The sequence below is a fragment of the Stenella coeruleoalba genome (assembly GCF_951394435.1).
Source record: "Stenella coeruleoalba genome assembly, chromosome: 16".
In the NCBI taxonomy this organism is placed as follows: domain Eukaryota; kingdom Metazoa; phylum Chordata; class Mammalia; order Artiodactyla; family Delphinidae; genus Stenella; species Stenella coeruleoalba.
Genome location: NC_137162.1, coordinates 48,308,790 through 48,332,612, shown reverse-complemented (window position 1 = coordinate 48,332,612; position 23,823 = coordinate 48,308,790). Strand labels below are relative to the sequence as shown.

The window sequence follows — 23,823 nt, the reverse complement described above, 5'->3', positions numbered from 1 at the left end:
TCTTTCTTTCCAATCTTTATACCATTTATTTCTTTCTCTTGTCTTATTCCATTAGCTTGGATTTCCAGTGTGATTTGAAAAGGAGTGGTAAGAAGGGATATGTTGCCTTGTTCCTGATCTTAGTGGGAAAGCTTTGAGTGTCTCACTATTAAATGTGATGTTAGCTATAGGTTTTTGGTAGGTGTTCTTCAAATTGAGGAAATTCCCCTCTATCCCTAGTTTGCTGAGATTTTTCTTTTAATCGTGAATGAGTGTAAAATAGTCTCAAATGCTTTTTCTGCATCTAATGATAGCATCTTAGTGGTTTTTCTTCTTTAGTCTTCTGATGTGATGGATTGAATTAGTTGATTTCTTGAATGTTGAACCAGCCTTGTGTACCTGGATTAAATGCCAGTTGGTCATGGTATAAATTCTTTTTATACATTGTTGGATTTGATGTGCTAATATTCTTTTTCATTTTTGGCCACACTGCACAGTTTGCAGGATCTTAGTTCCCCAACCAGGGATTGAACCTGTGCCCCAGCAGTGAGTGCACTGAGTCCTAACCACTGGACCACCAGGGAATTCCTGATGTGCTAATATTCTGTTCAGGATTTTTGTATATATGTTTATGAGAGATTGGTCTCTAGTTTTCTTGTAATGTCTTTATCTGGTTTTGGTATTAGGGTAATGCTGGCCTCATAGAATGAGTTAGGAAGTATTCCCTTTGTTTCTATCTTCTGAATAAGATTATAGAGAATTGTTATAATATCTTCTTAAGTGTTTGCTAGAATTCACTAGAGAACCCATCTGGGCCTGGTGCTTTCTGGTTTGGAAGATTATTAATTATGATTCAATTTCTCTAAAAATGTAGACCTATTTGGATAGTCTGTTTATTCATGTGTGAGTTTTAGCAAATTGTATCTTTCAAGGAATAGGGCCATTTCATCTAAGTTATCTAATTTGTTGGCATAGAGCTCATGGTATTCCTTGATTAACCTTTTAATGACCATGGGATCTGTAGTGGTGTCTCCGCTTTCATTTCTGATATTAGTAATCTGTGTCATTTTTCTTTTTTATCAATTTTATTTATCTTTTCAAAGAATCTTTGCAAAGAACCTTTTCAAAGAACCTTTGGTTTCATTGATTTTTCTCTATTGATTTCCTGTTTTCAGTTTTATTATTTTCTGCTCTGATTTTTATTACTTTTCATCTGCTCTTCTTGGATTTAATTTGCCCTTCTTTTCCTAGTTTCTTTAGATGGCACCTTACGTTATTGATTTTAGATCTCTCTTCTTTTCTAATACATGCATTGAATGCTGTAAATTTCCCTCTAAGCACTGCTTTCACTGCATCCCATCGATTCTGAAAATTTATGCTTTCATTTCCATTTAGTTCAAATTATTCTTAAATGTCTCTTGAAAATTCTTCTTTGGCCCATTTCCTTTAGAAGTGCATTGTTTAAGTATTTTGAGATTTTTCAACTATCTTTCTATTTTTGATTCTAGTTTAATTCTGTGATGGTCTGAGAGGAGATATTGTATGATTTCTATTGTTTTAAATTTGTTAAGGTATATTTTATATACCACTGTAAGGTATATTTTATATACCACCATAATGTGGTCTGTCTTGATGAATAGTCCATGTAACGGTACAGAATTCTAGGTTGGTTTTTTTTTTCTCTTGACACTTTAAATATTTCATTGCACTCTCTTCTTGCTTGCATGGTTTCTAAAGAGAAGTCAGATGTAATTCTTATCTTTGCTCCTCTATAGGTAAGGTGTTTTTTCCCTCTATTTTCTTTCAAGATTTTTTCTTAATCTTTTACTTTCTGTAGTTTGAAAATGATCTATATAGGTGTAGTTTTTTGGTCATTTAACCTGCTTGGTGTTCTCTGAACTTCCTGGATCTGTGGTTTGGTGTCTAACATTAATTTGGAGAAATTTTCAATCAGTGTTTCAAGTATGTTTCCTGTTCCTTTCTCTTTTTCTTTTTCTTCTCCTTTTTGTATTACTTCTCCTTCTCATTACGCATATGTTACATCTTTTCTACTTGTTCCACAGTTCTTTGATATTCTGTTCTTTTTTGGTGTTTTTCTGGTTTGCTTTTCAATTTTGGAGATTTTCCCTAACATATCCTCAAGCTCCAAAGGTCTTTCCTCAGCCGTGTGTAGTAGTCTACTAAGAAGTTCATCAAAGGCACTTTGAAAACAGGTTTAAAAATCTTTATAAGAAACAGTTATACCATAGGATCTAGGGCTTGTATCATCTTCTAACACTTGTCCTCACAGCCAGGTGCCTGCCTGTGGTAATGACTTCTTAGTGCTCTTCCACATTCAGTTCTCCTTTCATTCCAGGCATATGGGAACATTTAATTCCTTTGTTTCCTTGAAGTTAGGTGGTATCATGTGACTGATTCTGGCCAGTGGACTTTGAGGGGAGGTGTGTGTTATTTCTGTGTTGACATAGTGAAAAGTCCATGAAGAGTTGCTGGTCTTTTTCTTTATCTGGAAGTACCTAGCCATATGTTTCATTTGATACAAGAACAAGATAGTCAGCCTGGGTCCTTGGATGACTGTGAAACAGATCCTGCTTGTTATGTTGGGCATTTTACATGAGACAGAAGTAGACTTTTGTTGTGTTGAGCCACTGAAATCTTGGAGTTATTCAGTGGCTACTGAGCACTTAACATGTGGCAAGCCCTGACTGAGATGTGCTTTAATGGTAATGTACATACCAGGTTTGGAAGTTTAACTATGAAGAAAGAAAAGAAAATATCTTATTAATAATTTTTATATTTATTATATTGAAATAACATTTTGGATCCATTGGGTGAAACAAAATCTATTAATTTCGCTTCTTCTCTAGTTTTTTTCATGGGGACACTAGAAAATTTTAAATTAACACATGTAGTCGCATTTGCAGTATTATATTTATCTTGGACAGTGCTGAACCCAACCTGGACAAATTCAGTAGTCCTGGCAGAAGTTGGATGTTTGAGTGTTCAGAGAAGCTAAACCAGTGAGACCCTAGATTTGGAGAGAATACAGAATAGGAAAACACTGTAAATGATGGTTAAGCAAAAGTCTACTTACTGGATCAGAAGATGTGCCCTTACTTTTTGTCCCATGTTACTTTTCCCACTTGTTTGCAGAGCAGTGGCAGTCAGAAGTGTATACTCCATCTAGGAGACTGGAGGACTCTTCTAAGAAACTGACTCCAGGGAAAAGAGCAGCAGAGCCTGACATTCGAGGGTCTCCATATCTGCACAGGCAGGTGATTGCCCAGTTACCCTACAGTGAAGCCCACTAGTTTACAAGCCCTCCTATACCCACAGCATTGTCCAGTCAGAGTTCCTGTGCTTCACTGTTACATGAACAGTACCCAAGGATCACCAGGTATTTGCTGGAAATTTCTAATAGGAAAGCAACTCCTTAAGGGAAAGAGAATAATAATAGTAGCAGTGAGTTGTTTGCATATTAAGATAATGCAGATAATAATACAAATAAAAGGAAAAGATTAGCATATACTCTTCGTGATGAGGCTCATCTCTAATATTCCCCTATTCTGCATTATCCCTATATATGTGTGTGTGTGTATATATATATATATATATATTTTTTTTTTTTTTTTTTTTTTTCCTTTGCTGTACACGGGCCTCTCACTGTTGTGGCCTCTCCCGTTGCGGAGCACAGGCTCCGGATGTGCAGGCTCAGCGGCCATGGCTCATGGGCCCAGCCGTTCCACGACATGTGGGATCTTCCCGGACCGGGGCACGAACCCATGTTCCCTACATCGGCAGGCGGACTCTCAACCACTGCGCCACCAGGGAAGCCCAGGAGACTTTTTTTTTTGCGGTATGCGGGCTCCTTACTGCTGTGGCCTCTCCCATTGCGGGGCACAGGCTCCGGACGCGCAGGCTCATTGGCCATGGCTCACGGGCCCAGTCGCTCCGTGGCATGTGGGATCTTCCCGGACTGGGGCACGAACCCGTGTCCCCTGCATCGGCAGGCAGACTCTCAACCACTGTGCCACCAGGGAAGCCCTACCCCAGTATATTTTAAGAAGTGTGCTGAAGTATGAATAGTTCTTCGGTTAGTAATTTAAGAGAGCAGGTGAGGAGATCTTACTACTTTCAGCTAGCTCAGTTTTCCTTTATTTTAAAATTTACAAGTTGATGGAAGGAAAAGTGTGCCTATAGTGAGAGAAGTAGTACAAGCAAAATGGTACAGTGTTCGAAATTCTTCTTAAAATAAATGTTATTATTGAAAAGTATAGATAAATGTAGAAGTGTTTTTTTTGCTTATGTCAAGCAGTGGTTTATATATGCTGGAATCATACCTGAGTGCAAGAGCATGTTCTTGTGATCTAACATATCTGAATTTGAATCCTGTCTCTGCCACCTACTAGATGTGGCTACAAAGAGAAATTACTTAACCTCATAAGACACAGACAGTAAAACAGATTGTAATTTCCAAGAAGGCAGGGCTTTTTTCATTCTTTTTGTTCATCGCTATATCCCTAGGCTAGAATCGTTCATGTGACACATAGTTAGCACTCATTAAATATTCATTGTATGAAAAGAGTCCCTACCTCATAGATTTTCTTTTATTCCATCCTCAAATAAAATGAAGAGCTTGATTGCTACTTATTTTTTTTTAAGCTGCTTCAGAAAGGTCTGTGTATATGTACAATTTACCTGTCTTGGGGAAACTTTTCAGTTATACCAAGTTTCAGATCTTTGCAACTTGATTTTTCCTAGAAATCTACCTTCTTATTGTCAAATTAGAAATTTATGCTTGAACTCTGGTGCGTCCTTTGACAATGCATGTCGTCTCCTAAAAGTGATGGCACTTTATGACATCAACTTCATAGATTATTATAGTGGTTGTTATCCTAGAGATTAATCATAGGGTATTGTCTCTAGGTATACCACAGATTCTCCTGGTTTTGAATGGTGCAGTTTAACGTGCATGCTAACTGAAAAAGAAATGATTTTCCTACCTTCCTTCAGTACTTTCTTTTATGGTCATGTGGTAATTAGGTAGATGGTTTCTGTTACTTCTGGCAAATTCATAAGTATCCAGTTACTTTCCAACATTTTTTCCCACTACTCGGTACATCTCTCCCTGTGCCTAATCCCCACCCTTCCAGTTATTGAAGATGACTTCATTCTCTTTCTTAGAGAAGTTTGAAGGTACCAAATATAAGTTCTGCAAATTTCTTCTCCTCATCTCAAAGATCCCTTTTTATGTGTCTTTCTCTTCTCTCTCTCCTGTCTCACAAGAAGTTTCCCCTTTTCTAAGGCTAGATCCTTGCCTTCGTTGAGACCTCCCGCTCCTTGTCTGTTTTGACATGAATCCTTGACAGGCTATTTCCAGTTAGATTACAACACCTGATCAAATTTCCTTGAAATTGAAAATAAACCAGCAAAACCTTCCTTTGACATTGTTATTACCTTGAGGCTATATACCATTCTTCTTTGAACTTCTCAAAATGGTAGTCTATACCTGAATAGCTCCTGTCACTTTTTTTTTTTTTTTTTGCGGTACGCGGGCCTCTCACTGCTGTGGCCTCTCCCGTTGCAGAGCACAGGCTCCGGACGCGCAGGCTCAGCGGCCATGGCTCCACGGCATGTGGGATCTTCCCGGACCGGGGCACGAACCTGTGTCCCCTGCATCGGCAGGCGGACTCTCAACCACTGCGCCACCTGGGAAGCCCCACTCCTGTCACTTTTTAAACATACTTCCTTGCCATTGCCATTTTGCCTCTACCACTTCCCTTGAATTCGTCAGCAACCCATTTAGCAAGTTTAACAGCTTTTTCCATGTTTTTAAATTACTTGTGCTTTCTGCAGTATTTGAAATTGTCATTATCTTTTTACTTTTTTTTTTTTTTTCCAGTACGCGGGCCTCTCACTGTTGTGGCCTCTCCTGTTGCGGAGCACAGGCTCCGGACGCGCAGGCTCAGCGGCCATGGCTCACAGGCCTAGCCGTTCCGTGGCATGTGGGATCTTCCCGGATCGGGGCACGAACCCGTGTCCCCTGCATCGGCAGGCGGACTCTCAACCACTGCGCCACCAGGGAAGCCCTTACTTTTTTTTTAAGAACCTCACTTTAAAAAATTTACCTTGCATTACAAAATGTGGAAAATACAGAAAAATATAAGAAAGGTCATAATCCACTGTAATGTCACCTCTCAGAGATACTCACTGTTAAATTTGGGGCCATATCTGTTTCATCTTTTTTTTTTTTTTAATGCATTAAACAAAAGAAGGATCAAACTATGCCTGTTCTTTTGATATCTGATTTTTTTCTGTTTTAGTATATTATGAGTATATTTCCAAGTCCTTATTCTTCTGTAGTACAATATAGTAGCCACACAAATTGGCAGCGTTGAAACTGCCCAGGTAGAAATCCTGGCTGCAAATACTCACTAGCTGTGTGACTTTGAGCAAGTTGCTACTCTGGGTTTTAGTTTCCTCATCTGGAAAATGAAGATGGCACTCTTATCTAATTCTTATCTAATTCCTAGGGTTGCTGTAAGTAATAAATGAGATAGTACATAAAAAATAATTCTTGGCACTTAATAAATGTTAACTATCATGATAATAGTATGTGAGTTTACTATAGTTTGTTTAAATTATTTCTGTTTTATTTCTTTTGCTATCATTAAGACTGTTGTAGGACCATTCATATAGCTAAATGAATGTCATGATTTTTTTGGTAGATTTTTATTAGTGAAATATAAAAATCTCTGTTAACTAAAATTGCTGGGCTAGTGGGTACATTATGCCTGTTGCTAAACTGCCCTCGATAGAGGTTATCCTCATTTATACTCGAGGGTGGTGTAAGAGATCATTAGCTTCATTACATTTTTCAAAAACTTCATGTTATTGCCTACATTTTGTACTGCACCCCTTGCTAAAAGTGAGTATCTATGTGATGAATGTGTTATTTTCCCTCTCGTCAAAATGTTGGGCTTGTTTAGAAGGGGATCACTGTTACATCATGGTTACCCACAGGTATTTCATTCATTATTTAGGTCTAATTTAAGTATAGGTATATATTTAATTTTTTTCTTATTGATTATAAATCTTTCGGTACTGAAAATAATTATTTTTCTGTCCTAAATAAATTCAAGTCTCTCTCTCTTAATCTGTATCAGTTTTTGTGTGGGTAAAACCCTAATTACCATCTACCCTAATTTTACTAAGAATATTTTCTTAAATAAATTTATTTTATTTATTTTTGGCTGCGTTGGGTCTTCATTGCTGTGCGCAGGCTTTCTCTAGTTGGCGGCGAGCAGGGGCTACCCTCATTGTGGTGTGCATGCTTCTCTTTATGGTCGCTTCTCTTGTTGCAGAGCATGGGCTCTAGGCACGTGGGCTTCAGTAGTTGTGGCACACGGGCTCAATAGTTGTGGCTTGTGGACTCTAGAGCTCAGGCTCAGTAGTTGTGGTGCACGGGCTTACTTGCTCCACAGCTTGTGGGATCTTCCCAGACCAGGGCTCGAACCTGTGTCCTCTGCATTGGCAGGCAGATTCTTGATCACTGCGCCACCAGGGAAGTCCATTAAGAATATTTTAAACCAGCTTTATTGAGCTACAATTCACATAACATACAATTAACCCATTTAAAGTGTACAGTTTGTGTACATATTCACAGATATGTGCAGCATCAGTGTAGTCAATTTTAGAACATTTTCATTACCTCAGAATGAAACCTTCATTTAAAAATTGTGAATCACTATATTGTACACCTGTAACTTGTATAATGTTGTACAACTATACTTCAATTAAAAAAATTTTAAAATGAAACCTTCATACCCTGTAGCTATCACCCTCCCAGAATTTTATTATTTTAAAATAGTATTTTATATTTATTTTGTTATATCAAAGCCTGTTGGTTCAGGATTTGGAAAGAGAAAGTATAGTTTAGATTAAAAGTACAGTCTCTGGAGTCTGACTGACCTGGGTTAAATCCCAGCCCTACTTTATATATTAACTGTGTGACTTTGGTCAGGTTACTCAACCACTCTGAGCCTCAGTTTTCTTATAATATGGAATTAGTAGAGGTACCTGCCTCAAGAGTTTATTTTAAAGGTTAAACAAGATAATAAATGTATAGAATTTAGTACAGTAACTGGCACATAGTAAATGTTCAGTAAATATAAAGAATGATATGTTTGATGTTGCACTTCTGTTCTTAAATCAACTAGCAAATATTTGATGCTATTAGGCATTGTTAAGTACTGAATGTTGTTTCTATCAATGATTCAGAATGTTTTCTGTACCTAAGCAACATTTTTATACATTTTATATTATTTTCCCTCATGTAAAACTCTCATTACTCTCTGAGAATACAGTTGATTTCCTGTTGATAGAAAACAGTAATAGTAGCTTACAGTTAGAAAGTACTTACATTTGCCTGGCACTGTTCTAAGTGCTATACCTGCATTAACTCCTTTGATCCTCACCCTTCAGATACATGCAGTTATTCTCCCTGCTTTATAGACTGGATACCAAGGAGGTTAAGCAGCTTGGTCTAAAGTATTACAACAGGTTAGTGGTGGAGCCAGGATTCTAACCTTGGTACTCAGTCTGGCTACAAAGCCCATGCTCTTAACCCTGTGTTCTTCTCTTTATTCTCTCCTTCTTAAAAGAATGGTAGGTGGATTTCAAACATCTTGGCATCTTGGCTTTGGGGAGTTCTATATTAAGTTCTATATTAAGTTCTATATTAAGAAGGACTGTGAAATCGTGGATGCTTGATTGTAAGGAGAACTAAAACAAGTATTGATAATCTGCTATGGACGTGGGCTTCAGGGTGGCTGGGAATTTATCATCTGGTTCAGACCATGCATTGATTATTATGTTCCATCACTCTAGAATCTGGGCCCCAGGTGGAACAGTAGCCAGGCACAGTGCACCCTCCCAGCCCCCAACACCCCAGCCCTCCCAGTAAAAAGCCCATCTGAACCTGTATGCCTCCCTCCTTGCATACTATCAAACCCTGCCAGTCTTTAGAAGGGCCACTTTAAATCCAGCCCACAGTGATCTCTCCACCTGTGAAGCAAGTCTTTTTTATTTCTCAATTGTCGTGTGTGGTGGTACAACAGTATATGTAGTGTCATCTGGTGCTGTTGTTTAAGCTTTAATATATTATGGCTTGACTCCTCAAGTTGATTAAATGTTGCTTGCCAGCAGGGAACTATGTCTAAAATGTTTTAAAATTTACTGTAGTGCCCTCAGAAGTATTATCCAGTAATCTTTTTTTCTCTCTCTTTCAACTTCACTTGCTTATTGATAATAGAGCTGTTCTCTGACATTCAAACATATCTAGCTTCACAAAGTTAGTCCCTAAAGTTACAGGTGTGTTTTGAAGAAGGTGGGTAGTCCATAGTCAGGCTGTTGTATTATGTGCATTATATTGGGGTAGTTGCTTCTAATTGTCTGTCTGAAACTCTTCAAAACCTGATGTTGCTTCTCTTTGAACTCTTACTTGATTGCCCTGGTTGTTGCTCATCCTGCTTACAAGCCCCTCCCTTAGGCATGTGACTCACTGATTTAAAAGACAGCGTTGTTCAGTAATTAACTACCTGCCTCTCATCACATAGAAATGAGAACTTAAATGCAGCCTTCCCACCTAAAACTTTCTTCCCTATGTGTTTACCTATCTGTGAACATGAAGCAACACTGTCCTTTTGGAGGAAATATCTGTGGTCCATATCCCACTCCTGTCGGAAATGATTAGTTTGCATGTGCCTGTGCAAGTGATGAATTTTATATGAGTGCTCTTAATTGAAAATTGTATTTCTATAATTTCTAGAATGTTGTTTAGTTTCATTGATGCATACGTTTGGATGAATGACAGTTGAATATTTAATGAAGGTAGTTTTTAGTTTTTAATAAAAAGAAAGCCAAATATTGAACACAGGTTAACTGGATTAAATTCTGACCATCAGTACATCCTTAGGTAATAGGATGGTTATCCATTTTAATGATGTATAATTTTTTTTTTTATGGAAACTACCCATGTTTGAAGAAATTCATTCCATCCTTACTGCCTTGCCTTAGCAATCCTGAAAAATATGGGTATGCCTCATTAGGAAGTAAATCTGTTCTGAGAAAGAAATTTTAAAACATTCTTCTATTTGCTAAATAGGACATTTAAAAGTACTGTGTTCTAATACATTGGTATTGCTATATGTATTTAGGCAGTATCAAATAAAATCTTTGTAGGGACCTCCCTGGTGGTCCAGTGGTTAAGAATCTGCCTACCAATGCAGGGGACACAAGTTCGAGCCCTGGTCCAGGAAGATCCCACATGCTGAGGAACAACTAAGCCCATGTGCCACAACTACTGAAGCCCGAGCGCCTAGAGCCCATGGCTGTGCAACAGGAGAAGCGACCACAATGAGAAGCCCACGCACCGCAACAAAGAGTAGCCCCTGCTCACCGCGACTAGAGAAAGCCCGTGCACAGCAATGAAGACCCAGTGCAGCCAAAAATAAATAAATAAATAATAAAAATAAATTAATTATAAAAATTTTTTAAGTCTTTTATATTATAGTACAGTTGACTTGCTAAACCGTTTTTTTTTAAGCCCATATGCCTTTAAATTGATTATGATACTCTGTTTCTGAAGCACAGCTGTAATTCTCAACCTGTTAAGATAAATGTATTTTTCATCCTTTTGAACAACTTACAATTTATAATTTATAGGAAATAAATTTAAAAATTTGCTGATGGAGGAAAGACCTCTGGGACTTCCGTGTAGATCTGTCAATATTTGATTTTTTTTTTTTTTTTTTTTTTTTTTTTTTGCGGTACGCAGGCCTCTCACTGCTGTGGCCTCTCCCGTTGCGCAGCACAGGCTCCGGACGCGCAGGCCCAGCGGCCATGGCTCACGGGCCCAGGCGCTCCGCGGCACGTGGGATCCTCCTGGACCGGGGTACAAACCCGCGTCCCCTGCATCGGCAGGTGGACGCTCAACCACTGCGCCACCAGGGAAGCCCTCAATATTTGATTTTAATAATCTCTGTCATACTGACATTGTTTACTAAAAGCTATGTGTAAAATTATAACTCATAACGGATAAAGTACCAATTTTTCCCCAACTTTTTTACCTTAAAAACTTTTAAATTGGTATAATATTTGAACAGATAGTAAATACCCATTTCAGCTATATTTACCAGTTCACTTGCTAACATTTTGCCTCATCTGCTCTCTCTCTCTTTGTTTATAAAAATACCCACACTTTTTTTTTCTGAGCCATTTGAAAGCTGCAATAGCCACTGTTTCCACCACCCCTCACCCTTACCCTCATGGTCTTTTATGAAATCTCATCTAGTTTTTTTTTAATAGGATACCCTACATTTACTGTTTGCATTTTTGTATTTCATGACTAAAGATAAAATTTTTTGGAATGAATAATATATAGGTAGTGTTGTGTATTTTCTGTTGCATTATCTCAGGAGATGAAGTAATTTTTTTTCTTTTTCATTTTATAATAGTATTTGTTTGGATCTAGTATTTAGCTTAGTATTTGTTTTATTGCTTCTAAAGATTTGTCATATCATGTCCTTAAATTTCAAAATACAATTTTGTAATGCTTATGTCTTAATTTCTTTAATTAACTTATGATAGATTCCAAAATATAGGAAGTGATATAATAGACATTTGTGTACCTGATACCCAGACTTTAAAAATACTAACATTTAACCAGCTTAAACTAAAATTTTTATTCTAAAATCTATCCTATATACAAGGGTACATATGATGTGGATGTACATTTTACAAAGTTTTAATAATAAATGAATATGTCTGTCCCAACCTCCTATCTCAATAAATGTAATGGCATCTTAGAAGCTCTCCAGGCCTCAGGACAATGGCTTCTTCCTTCCCAGAAGAAACCATCATCCTAAATTATTAAATGTTATTCTGTTACTTTTCCTTAAGTTTTTCCACTTTTGTATTTTTTCCTTTAACATACATTTTCCTAGTGTTTACTATTTTTGAGTTTTGTGTGAATGGAGTCATACTGTATATATGTGTTCTTCTTGGACTTGTTGGGCTTTTTTGGTTTTCTTCCCCCCCTCTGGCTCTCTCTCCAACCTTCGTTTTTTTTTTTAATTTATTTATTTTATTATTTAATTTTATTTATTTATTTTGGCTGTGTTGGGTCTTCGTTGCTGCGCTCGGGCTTTTCTCTAGTTGCAGCGAGCAGGAGCTACTCTTCATTGCGGTGTGCAGGCTTCTCATTGTGGTGGCTTCTCTTGTTGCAGAGCACACAGGCTTCAGTAGCTGTGGCATGTGGGCTCAGTAGTTGTGGCTTTCAGGCTCTAGAGCACAGGCTCAGTAGTTGTGGTGCACGGGCTTAGTTGCTCCACAGCTTGTGGGATCTTCCCAGACCAGGGCTCGAACCCATGTCCCCTGCATTGGAAGGCAGATTCTTAACCACTGCGCCACCAGGAAAGCCCTGGACTTGTTGTTTAACATTATGGTTTCGAGATTTCATTCATGTTGACACACTTATCTGAGGTACATTCATTTATACTACTATGTGGTAATTCCATTATATGAATATACTACAGTTTATCCATTTTACTGTTGTTGGACACTTGGGTTTCCTCTAGTGTTTGCTGTTAAGAAAGTGCTGCTGTAAATATTCTTGTACATGCTTTCTGGTAGATATGTGCAAAAGGTTCCCCAGATTATATACCTTGAGCTAGAATTTTGGGGTCTTTGGGTATGTAAAATGTCAACTTTACTAGGTAGTGGCAAAAAAAACCTTCTTGTAAACAGTTGTACATTAAGCCAAATAAGGAATTAAAGAGAAACAGGTTTGTGAGAAGATGGAAAAACAAAATAATGAGTTCTGTTTCATGTATTTTGAACTTAGCGTCTTGTTAGAAATGTTGAGTAGGGATTTGAGGTGTGTTTATAGTTCTTAGCTCCACTCATCTTTGTTTTTTTCCTTGGTTGTCTCATTCAGGTGTCTCATCTATCCCTTCTCCTTGAAGTGGTCTTATAAAAATTGTTATAATATCACAGCATAAACATTATTTGATCATAATAGAAGATGTGTTCACTTTTTATACCCTCAGTCTCAGGCTGTCATATGCAGCCTTTTTATTTATTTATTTATAAAATTTTATTTATTTATTTTTATTTTTGGCTGTGTTGGGTCTTCGTTTCTGTGTGTGGGCTTTCTCTAGTTGCAGCGAACGGGGGCCACTCTTGATTGTGGTGCGCGGGTCTCTCACTGTCGCGGCCTCTCTTGTTGTGGAGCACAAGCTCCAGACGCGCAGGCTCAGTAGTTGTGGCTCATGGGCCTAGTTGCTCCGCGGCGTGTGGGATCTTCCCAGACCAGGGCTCGAACCCGTGTCCCCTGCATTGGCAGACAGATGCCCAACCACTGCGCCACCAGGGAAGCCCCAGCCTTTTTATTTTTATAGACTTCAAAACATAGAGCTATATTAAGCTAGTACAGGGATGATGTAAATGAGAAGTGGGGAGAGGATACTGTTATTATGAGCAAACATGCATTCTAGGTAGCTGTTAGCAAGGGAAAGAAAACTTAACAAGAAAAAATGGGGATGCAAGCTAAAACAAATAAGCAGACAAGCAAGTAAATAAGTACAGTGAGTCCCGTACATGCGAATCTTCAAGTTGCAAACTTTCAAGGATGCAGACGTGCCCTTGTATGCCAGGTGTTGTACTGTACTACTGTACTTTTCAAGGTACTGAAAGATTAAAAATGTTTTTTTTGTGTTTGTTTTTTATGTATTATTTGTCTGAAAAGTATTATAAACTTATTTACAGTATACTATATAGCCGATTGTGTTAGTTGGGTACCTAGGCTAACTTTGTTGGACTTACGAACAAATTGGACTTAAAGCTCTCTCGGAAGGGAACTCGTTCCTATGTAGGGGACTTAATCTAAATAAACACAGCACTCTTGGGACCATTTAGAACTGGGGCCAACAGCACTATGTATTAATAGTCCCTGATAATTTCACTATGTTGTAGCATAACTCTGTAATTGGTGTTCATAACGTTAATTCTAAATAATCTTTATTCCTCATTTGAGAAGGTGCAACAATGCACATTTTAGAAGAACTGGTGAACCCTTAGCACTCTAGAATAAATTCCTGATGATTCCTAATAGCAGAAATTTTATTGTTTATATGTAGTATGGTGTGTTTACCTATCAGCTAATAAAACAAATGATCTATGGATAATTTCTCAAAACTCTACAGGAAAAAAATGGGTGATACATATTTCTCTACTGACTGAACTAGATATATTTGGAAAGGAAAAGAAGATGTATCAAATCATTTAAATGTCTTTTACTGTGAATATTACCTTAATAAATTATAGAGAAAATTAAAATGAAAATATAGTAGAGGTTTTTATGCTCCATTGTCAGAATAATAAATTGAAAAAGAGCATACAGGGAGATGATTATTTGGGGGTTCGTTCTGCTGTGGGTGGTTATATCAAACTTGCTACATTTGCTACCCCTAAAACAGATCTGACATCACCTAGGAGTAACTGCTTTTTCCCAGAACCAGAGGGTGAGGGGTACAGAGGGGACTGAAGACCCAGAATTTGGTCTAGGAATTGCTGGTTTCTTTAGACTTTTATTATGGGGATTCATCATTCCCACAGGGTACTGGAAACCACTGGAGAATTGAAGTTGTCTAGCTGATTTGAAAAAAATAATGTATCTTAAATAATCTTTGAACAGTTATTTTGCTATTCCAAATCTAAAGCAGAGGTAAAAATATTTTTAGAAGGTAGAGTTTTTTACATTTAAAATTTTAAAATAATTATAGATTCATAGGAAATTGAAAAAATAATAGTAAGGTGAGGCCCTTGTATCCTTCACCTTCCCCCAGTGGTTACTTCATACATGTAGTGCAGTATAATCCAGAAGTTGACACTGGTACATTTTGTATATATAGTTCTGACCCATTTAAACACTGTGGTGGTAGATGTGTGTAACCACTGCAGCATCAAGACATGGGTTCTGTCCCCACAAAGATCTCCCTTAAGCTACCCACACACTTGCCCCCTGTGGCAACCATTAATCTCTTTTTCATCTCTATGATTTTGTCATTTCGAGAGTGTTTTTTAAATGGAATCATACAGTACATGACCTTTTTTCACTCAGCCTAATCCTTTGAGATCCATCCAAGTTGTATGAATCAATAGTTTATTCTTTTTTATTGCTGAGTAGGATTCCATGGTATGAATGTACCATAGTTTGTTTAACCATTCATCTTTTGAAGGGCATTCTATTTTTTCCAGGTTTTGGCTATTAAAAATAAGGCTGCTGTGAACATTCATGTTCGTTTCTTTGGGACAGGTGCCCAGGAGTGCAGTTGGTTACATGTGAGTGTATATTTAGTTTTTAAAGAAACTTTCAAACCTTTTTCTAAGTGGCTATGCCGTTTTATAGTCTCAACAGCAATGTATGAAAGATCCATTTTCTTCACATTCTTGTCAGCACTTGGTATTGTCACTGTTTTTTATTTTAGCTGTTCTATTAGGTGTGTAGTAATATCTCAGCATAGTCTTAATTTGCATTTCCCTGATGGCTAGTGTTGTTGGCCGTATCTTTTCATGTGCTATCCAGATATCTTCTTCAGTGAAATACTTCTTCATATTCTTTGCCCATTTTCTAGGTGAATTTTTTTAATGTTGAGTTTTGAGATTTCTTTATGTATTCTAGATGAGTCCTTTGTCGTATATATGGATTGCAAATATATTTTCCCAGTCTGTACCTGTGTCTTCATCTTCTTAACAGGGTTTTTTGCAGAGCAAACATTTAAAATTTTGATGAAGTCCAATTTATCCATTTTTTTTCTTTTAGGGATCATCCTTTTGGTGTTTTTCTCCAGTCCCACCCTCTACCCCCAATCCCAGACAGCCATTAATATATTTTCTGTTTCTATGGACTTGCATATTCTGGAATTTCATATAAATGGAATCATATAATATGAGGTCTTTTATGTCTGGCTTCTTTCTTTCACTTAACAAAATATTTTCAAGGTTCATCCCTGTTATATCTGAATTGGTTCTTATTATGGCTTTTTTTATGGCTGAACAATACTCCATTGGCTGGATATTCCACCTTTTGTTTCTCTGTCCATGAACTGATAGACATTTAGGTTGTTTCCACTTTCTTGGCTGTACTCAGAACAGTTGGTGTGTGCCCTTTCAGCCCCTTACCTTCCTCACATTTATTGCATGCGTGTGTGCATGCACATACTACTATATGTGTGTATAGTTTTCTTTTTAATAGTGGAGAAGTGACTATTTTATGTTTTTTTTAGTATCCTTATTGGAGTATAATTGCTTTACAATGTTGTATTAGTTTTTGCTGTACAACAAAGTGAATCAGGTATGTGTATACATATATCTCCATATCGCCTCCCTCCCTCCCACCCCTCTAGGTCGTCACAGAGCATCGAGCTGATCTCCCTGTGCTATGCAGCAGCTTCCCACTAGCCATCCATTTTACATTTGGTAGTGTATACATGTCAATGCTACTCTCTCACTTGGTCCCAGCTTCCCCTTCCCCCCTGCTCCGTGTCCTCTAATCTGTTCTCTACGTCTGCATCTTTAAACTTAAGAGTATTTGGGATAGCTTTCCAAGTCAGTACAGACAGATAAGATGTATTTCATTTTTTTTAATGACCATAGAGTGTTCAGTCTGGCTATTTAACTGATAGTACACTGAAAAACATTTAGGTGACATTGGGTGACTTCTGTTTTTCTTTCTTAAATAACATTGACAATAACCATCCTTATACAACTATCTGTGATACAGAGCTCATTTTACCTACTTTTGGATTTTTCTCTTCCCTGTCACTCTTCATCAGTCGCTTATTCAAAAATATATAGATTACCTCCTGTGTGCTAGTCACTGGACTGTGCTTATTAAAACATAGGGGGACACAGCTGTACTCAGGGGTTGTCTTAATAAAGAAGATATACCTATAAATAGACAATCGTAATTCAGTATGAAAAGTGCTATAATGTGTTATTACCAGACTCCTGTGGAACAGCTAGCTACATAAGGAGTGAAGAAGGTTCAACAGAGGAGTTATTTGAGATGGATCTTTGTGAGGACAAATGGAACTTCACTTGACAAAAGATAAAGATAAGAACATTTTGATTTATGAATTAGAATAGCAAGTTTGAAGAAAGGTAGAAGCATTAAATAGCCTGGCATATTTAGGAACAGCAAATAGTTTAATATGGCCAGCAAGAGGCTTTTTGGCAGAGATTGTAGCAGAAGATAAAGCAGGTTAAATAGATTGAAAGCAGATTATAGCATTCTGTGAATGTCTTCCTAAAGAATTTGGACTTCATTTTGTACATAATTGGAAATCACTGAAAAATTTTAAAACACACTTGTATTTTTATTATTTCTAATAAAATTTTAGGGTTGTGCTATGAATATTTCAGAACATTTCATCACCGCCCCAAATTTCCCACTTCTACCGCTTGCTCTAGGCAACCACTGCTTTGCTTTCTCTCTCTTTCAATTTGCCTTTTCTGAGTATTTCATATACATGGAATCATACATGTAGTATTTTGCATTTGGCTTCTTTTATTTAGCATATTATTGAGGTGCGTTCATGTTATAACACGTATCAGTATTTTGTTCCTTTTTATTACCTGATAATATTCCATTGTTTGATGATACTACCCTTTGTTTATCCATTCATCAGCTGATGGATGCTTGGCTTGTTTCCAGTTCTTTGCTATTGAGTAATGCTGCTGAGAACATTTGTATGTAAGTCTTTTTTTTTTGGTGGAGGGTGGGTGGCCACTCCGGGCGACATGTGGGATCTTAGTTCCCCCACCAGGGATCAAACCCATGCCCCCTGCATTGGAAATGTGGAGTCTTAACCACTGGACCGCCAGGGAAGTCCCTGAATATAAGTCTTTATATAGACACATGTTTTCATCTCTCTTGGATAGGTTCCTATGAAGGGAATTTTGGAATTTTGGTGAGTTTATGTTTATATTTAACTTCTTAAGAAATTACCAAACTGTTGTCCAAAGTGGCTGCATCATTTTACAGCAATGTGTGGAAATTCCAGTTTCTCCACGTCCTTACCAACATTTGGTGTTGTCTGTCTTTTTGATGATGGCCATTCTGTAGTGGTATCTCATTATAGTTTTAATTTGTATTTCCTAATGACTTATGATGTTTATAATCTTTTCATGATGCACAGTTGTATTTTAGAAACATGAGTGCAGTGCAGAGGCAAGAATGGAGGTGTGTTCCACAAGAGATGGGAGGCTGCACTAGATGTGTATAGAGTTGAGAGAGACAGATTTCAAAGATATATCAGAGTTAGAACAGGCAGCAATTAATAACTGCCCAATATAGTAAATAAAGCAGTGGGATGTGGGACTAGTGACCCAGAGATTTTAACCTTTGACAGGTAGCCGGTGCTGTTATTAGCCAGAAAAGTGAATATGGGTGCATAAACAGTTTTTCTGCTGGTAGATGATGGCTGTTATATTCTGTTCTCTTGATGTGTCACTGGAATAAATATTTAATACAGCTGTATTATAGTATATAGTTTGTATAGTATATAGTATATATTATAATATAGTTTGGAAATATGTATCTAGTTCAAAAGAAGGATCTGGATTAAGATATAAATTTAGGGCTTCCCTGGTGGCGCAGTGGTTGAGCGTCCATCTGCCGATGCAGGGGACACGGGGTCGTGCCCCAGTCTGGGAAGATCGCACATGCCGTGGAGCGGCTGGGCCCGTGAGCCACGGCTGCTGAGCCTGCGCGTCCGGAGCCTGTGCTCCGCAACGGGAGAGGCCACAACAGTGAGAGGCCCGCGTACCGCAAAAAAAAAAAAAAGATATAAATTTAAGAGAGTTACCACTGTATAAATAACAGTTGAATTCATTGAAATAGTGTATCTATCCCTAAATGGCTGTATCCACTGGGTTACTTTTGGTAATTGAAAATTACGTAAATAATAAAAGGGTTGAATATACTATAATAAAAAGATCCAAGTTAGTAAAATGATTCTAGGATTATTTCATTCAAGCATAGCAGCATCACCAAGGACCACCCAGGTTTTTTCCGTCTTTTAACACTGCCATTCTTTTTCTGTTGGGTTGTCCTCTTAGGCAATTTCTCTCCTCGTGGTCCTAAGATGGCTGCCATTGTTCTGCTTAACAATTCAAACCCAAAGTTACCTGCAAAAAGTACGTGTTTTCACCTGGGTGTCTCTTTTTCATCAGCCTGGGAAAACCTTTCCCAGAAGCTCCCCAGCAAACTTAGTGTCTTGTCTTGTTGTCCAGAATTGCATCAGATGCTTATTGCTAACCCTCTCATTGGCAGGGGGGATGGAAATTGACACTTTTGGCTTAGACTAGAGCTTTCTAACCCTGGTGTTAGGCATCCTTTTGTCATATCTCTTTGGAAGAAGCTTTTTTCCCCATGCCTTTTGGTTCTCTGTTCTCTAGACAACTAAGTTTCACATCACTGAGTTTTTGCTATTCAGTACTTCAGATCAGCTAATATTTGTTGAAATCCTACTCTGTGTCATTAGCTGTGCTAAGTTCTAGGATATAGCAATGAATAAGAAAGTTACAGTTTGATACGGAAATATGCTTAAGCAGAAGAGTGCTATCATAGAATTATACACTAAAGTTCATTTGTATTTGGGGTTTAATGCCACTGTTTATATCTTTAGTTTTATGAGAAAAGGCATCTTGAGTTTCAAAATCAAGCTTATATTCAATTTATAAATGAACTTTTGGAACATTTAGAATATAACTTGTTAATACGTTTGACCCCCCTTTCTGTATTAAGTGGATTACATCCTTTATTATAGAAATGCATGATAAACTAATCTAAATTATACTGTTCATTTGAGTTACAGCTAAAACTGTATTATGTTTTTCTGAAGCATAATGTTTGAGTTTTTTAGCTAATGTACTGAAAGTTTTAATAGTAATACCTATAGTTTAAGAGCCCAACTGAAATGTTTTGTAAAATGATTATTTTGTAATTTGCTATTTTTAAAAATGGTTCTATAATTGCAGCTATGATGTTTACAGCAGTACTTATACAGTATGTGGGGTGCTTTTTATGAATGCTAAGAGAGGGGAAATGAAGAAAGGGGATTTGGAGTGGTGGAAGGAAAAATGTACAATCAGTATTGCTGATTTTGTGAATACTATGAAATCTACTTTTTGACATCTGGTACAAATAGAAAAGCAATCTTAAATTTTGTCTTAGACTGAGTATTTATCAAAAGCATATTTATACTAGTTCCTTTGCAAATCTTACTAATATAGGAGTTAATAGGTAATGTCTAACATCGCAAAGATAACTAGAATATCCACAATTGATGTTTGTCACTGATGGATTCTGTATGGTTAGTGATCTTCAAAGTATCCCAGTGCTTTAAGATTTAACCACTTTAATAATTTTGAAAACCGAGAGGGATGTGTACATTTTTATGGCAAAAAAAGATTTTTGTAAAGGCAATATGGGATTAAAATGAACTTTTCCCATGTTTGCAAATGCTTATTAACTTTGAGGAAATTCCAATGTTCGCTCTGAATTACAAAGTACTAGAATATATCCAGAAAGATTCACCTTTCATTTATTATGAGTCATTAAGAAGCTCTAATGTGTTTTTAAAAGAATTACCTTTCCTTAATATGTTTTCTAGAACTAAGAAGCTTGAAAATTTCAGGCACAGAATCTTTTTTTTTTTTTTTTTTTGCGGTACGCGGGCCTCTCACTGCTGTGGTCTCTCCCGTTGCGGAGCACAGGCTCCGGACGCGCAGGCTCAGTGGCCATGGCTCACGGGCCCAGCCGCTCCGCAGCATGTGGGATCTTCCCGACCGGGGCACGAACTGGTGTCCCCTGCATCGGCAGGCGGACTCTCAACCACTGTGTCACCAGGGAAGCCCAGGCACAAAATCTTTGGTGAAAATATTAATCCTTACAATTGTTTAGTGTTTGGTTCTGACTGGATCCCTTGTCACTGTTAAACACAGTTTATAGTGCTGAAAGCCTGTGGCAAATTACCTTATAAATGGAGTGATTAAAGTTGTTGCAGGCATTTTGCCTATGTAAATCCTATTTCTGTGCCTGTACATATTTATAGATCTCTTCTTAAAGGACTGTAGTTGCAAAGGTTAGGAAACGGTTTACTTTGACTCACACAATTTCTAGTATGTAAAAAGTGACTTGCAGACCTGAATCGTGAAGCACATCCTGTCCTTTGATTGCCTTTTATTTTCCTCTTAGTAATGAAGTGAAATCTTACTTGGTTTTCCTTAGCCAGTCTTAAATTCAATCCTTAGAAAAGGTTTTCTGAAGTGTATAATTTGTCATGTATTTGTACATATGAGAGAATTGAGGGAGGATAGATAATTCAGGGTCTTGGACTTTGCAGATGGTATATTTGAAGATTCTTTGTGATTATGTATTTTCCTTTTTTTTTTAATTAACTTTAGATTTAGCGTAAAGCTTGTAGCTTTTTTTTCACACCAAGGAAGCAGTGTTGTAATAAATAGTGCTATAATAAACAATGGTTGATAAGTGGTTTACATGCTAATTTTATTTATTGTTTGATCCATTGTAAATATCTGGTAGAATTAGAATCAGGCCATATTTTTTTTTTTAATAAATTTATTTATTTTTGGCTGTGTTGGATCTTCATTGCTGCACGCGGGCTTTGTATAGTTGTGGCGATTGGGGGCTATTCTTCGTTGCGGTGCGTGGACTTCTCATTGCGGTTGGCATCTCTTGTTGCAGAGCGTGGGCTGTAGGCACACGGGCTTCAGTAGTTGTGGAGCACGGGCTCAGTAGTTGTGACTCATGGGCTCTAGGGCGCACGGGCATAGTTACTCCGCAGCATGTGGGGATCTTCCCAGACCAGGGCTCGAACCCATGTCCCCTGCATTGGCAGGCGGATTCTTAACCACTGCGCCACCAGGGAAGTACGAATATAGGCCATATATTTTTAAACATAGTCACTTTGATGGACTATTTAAAACTTTATGAGACTAGGTTAATCTGAGCTTTGTTTAATGTACTGATTGCCTCCCCTCTCTTCCATACACCCTTAGGGAAGAACGGAGTTATTGGCAAAGAATGGCTTTGGAGGAAAATCTTTATGCCATTTCTAAAGTGGAAGCACAATGCATTTATTTTTTGATTAGTATAAGGTAGATTTTTTAAGACTCTGATCATCTCAGAGAAAAAAAAAAACACCTAAATACCAGGTCTCCATTACTGCTCTCCCTGATTTCTCTGAGTGATGGTCTAAGAGTTTTATAGTCATATGAATACCCTGAAAAATGTCAGGGGCCTGGTGAAGTTGTAGGTAACTAGTGCATTGAGAAGACTGTTAAAAGGCTTCTAAATGCAGACAAAGCATTACTAATTGCTTTCAGGGTCAGTCTGTCTTTAGTTGGACCATGAAAGATTTAGCATGGCCCTATGGCAGCCTGTCTGCTGAGTGGAGACTCTTGTCCTTAAGAAAGGCTATCTGATATGCTAGACCGTTTCAGGTTGCCCCAGTTTACATGAATTTAGTCATTATTGCCAAGACTACTAAACCTCAGTGTGACACAAGTGATACTTCGAAATGGGCTTGAAGACAAAGGCATTTTGACCTTGCAGTGGGACATAAGTAATATTCATACAGCTTAAAATTTTTCTTTTTAAAATATGAAACAGAATACTGTACTATTTGACATTTCAGTTAAAAGATACATTCAATGAAATTATTTTTATGATCTGCAAGTAAACAGCACACCTGCCTTTCAGTAAATTAAAATTTTTAACGTTTTTCCTCGTTTAGATTTATGAACGTTGTCTCTTAAAGCAGTAGGGTACTAATGCAGTAGTAACACAGTTGAAACCTATGCCATGGACTTAGACCAAGCAGTGCAATTAATTCTTGACCCTCACAATTCCTAATGTTCTAGGCTGAAGTTTGAAATTAAAACTGCTTACTGAGACTTTGTGATAGAAAGTGAAATACTGGCTGGGTGGTCCAATTTTTGTTCAAGTAGGAATCTGAATATTGTAGAATTGTAAATTTTAGTGCTGCTTCTGGCTGTTATCATTTTTCAATTTGAGATGTGATTTTTTTTTCTTCAAAAGCTTAGGCCGATGACAGAAATTTTACATGTGAGTAATTTTTTCTGCAGAACTACTATGTTGTAAAGTTGAAAATAATCAAAATGTGAAACTTCTTTGGGCAGAAGTTTGTAAAGTGATAGATTTCTAAAGTACTGTAGAAGTTTTCGTTGACTTTACATTGAAAATGTATAGTTTTATGCATGATAAAATTTTGGTATTTCTTCTACATGTGTTATTCTGACAAATAAACATTCTTTCAGTCTTGAATATGTTCCTTTTTTCTAAACAGATTTATGAAAATATGCATCAGTTTAATACTGTCTTGGAATTCATGAGATGGAAGCATAGGTCAAAGCTGTTTGGAGGAAATTGGAAGTACAGTTTTATCTAGCCACATCTCTGAGGTAAGAAAAAGACTTTTAAGAAATAATTAGAATAATACGAAAATTCTCATTTCTTAACAATTGAAAATAGTCCTTCTGTATTACCACTGCAGCTTTATGTTAGCTTCTTTGCTCTTTAATCACCTTCCTTATGAGTTCATAAGTATCAATAGTTATAACATATTTTTCTCTCCTTATAAATGTTGAACCTCTTCAGGAGTAAAAAGTATTTATTACTAATACAACTTTCTTTAATTGTAGCAAATAAGCATTAAATGATGTATGTAATAATTT

General features: G+C 37.3%; 1 protein-coding gene across 4 annotated transcripts in view; it reads left to right on the top strand.

The window, feature by feature from the left end:
• Positions 1-23,823, top strand: part of BMPR1A (bone morphogenetic protein receptor type 1A) — a 140,913-nt gene that overhangs the window by 58,375 nt on the left and 58,715 nt on the right. For all 4 annotated transcript variants that reach the window (XM_079899692.1, XM_079899691.1, XM_079899689.1 and 1 more), the window contains one exon: positions 23,436-23,550. The gene's annotated coding sequence lies outside the window, so the exon portion shown is untranslated. The remainder of the gene's footprint in view (positions 1-23,435; positions 23,551-23,823) is intronic.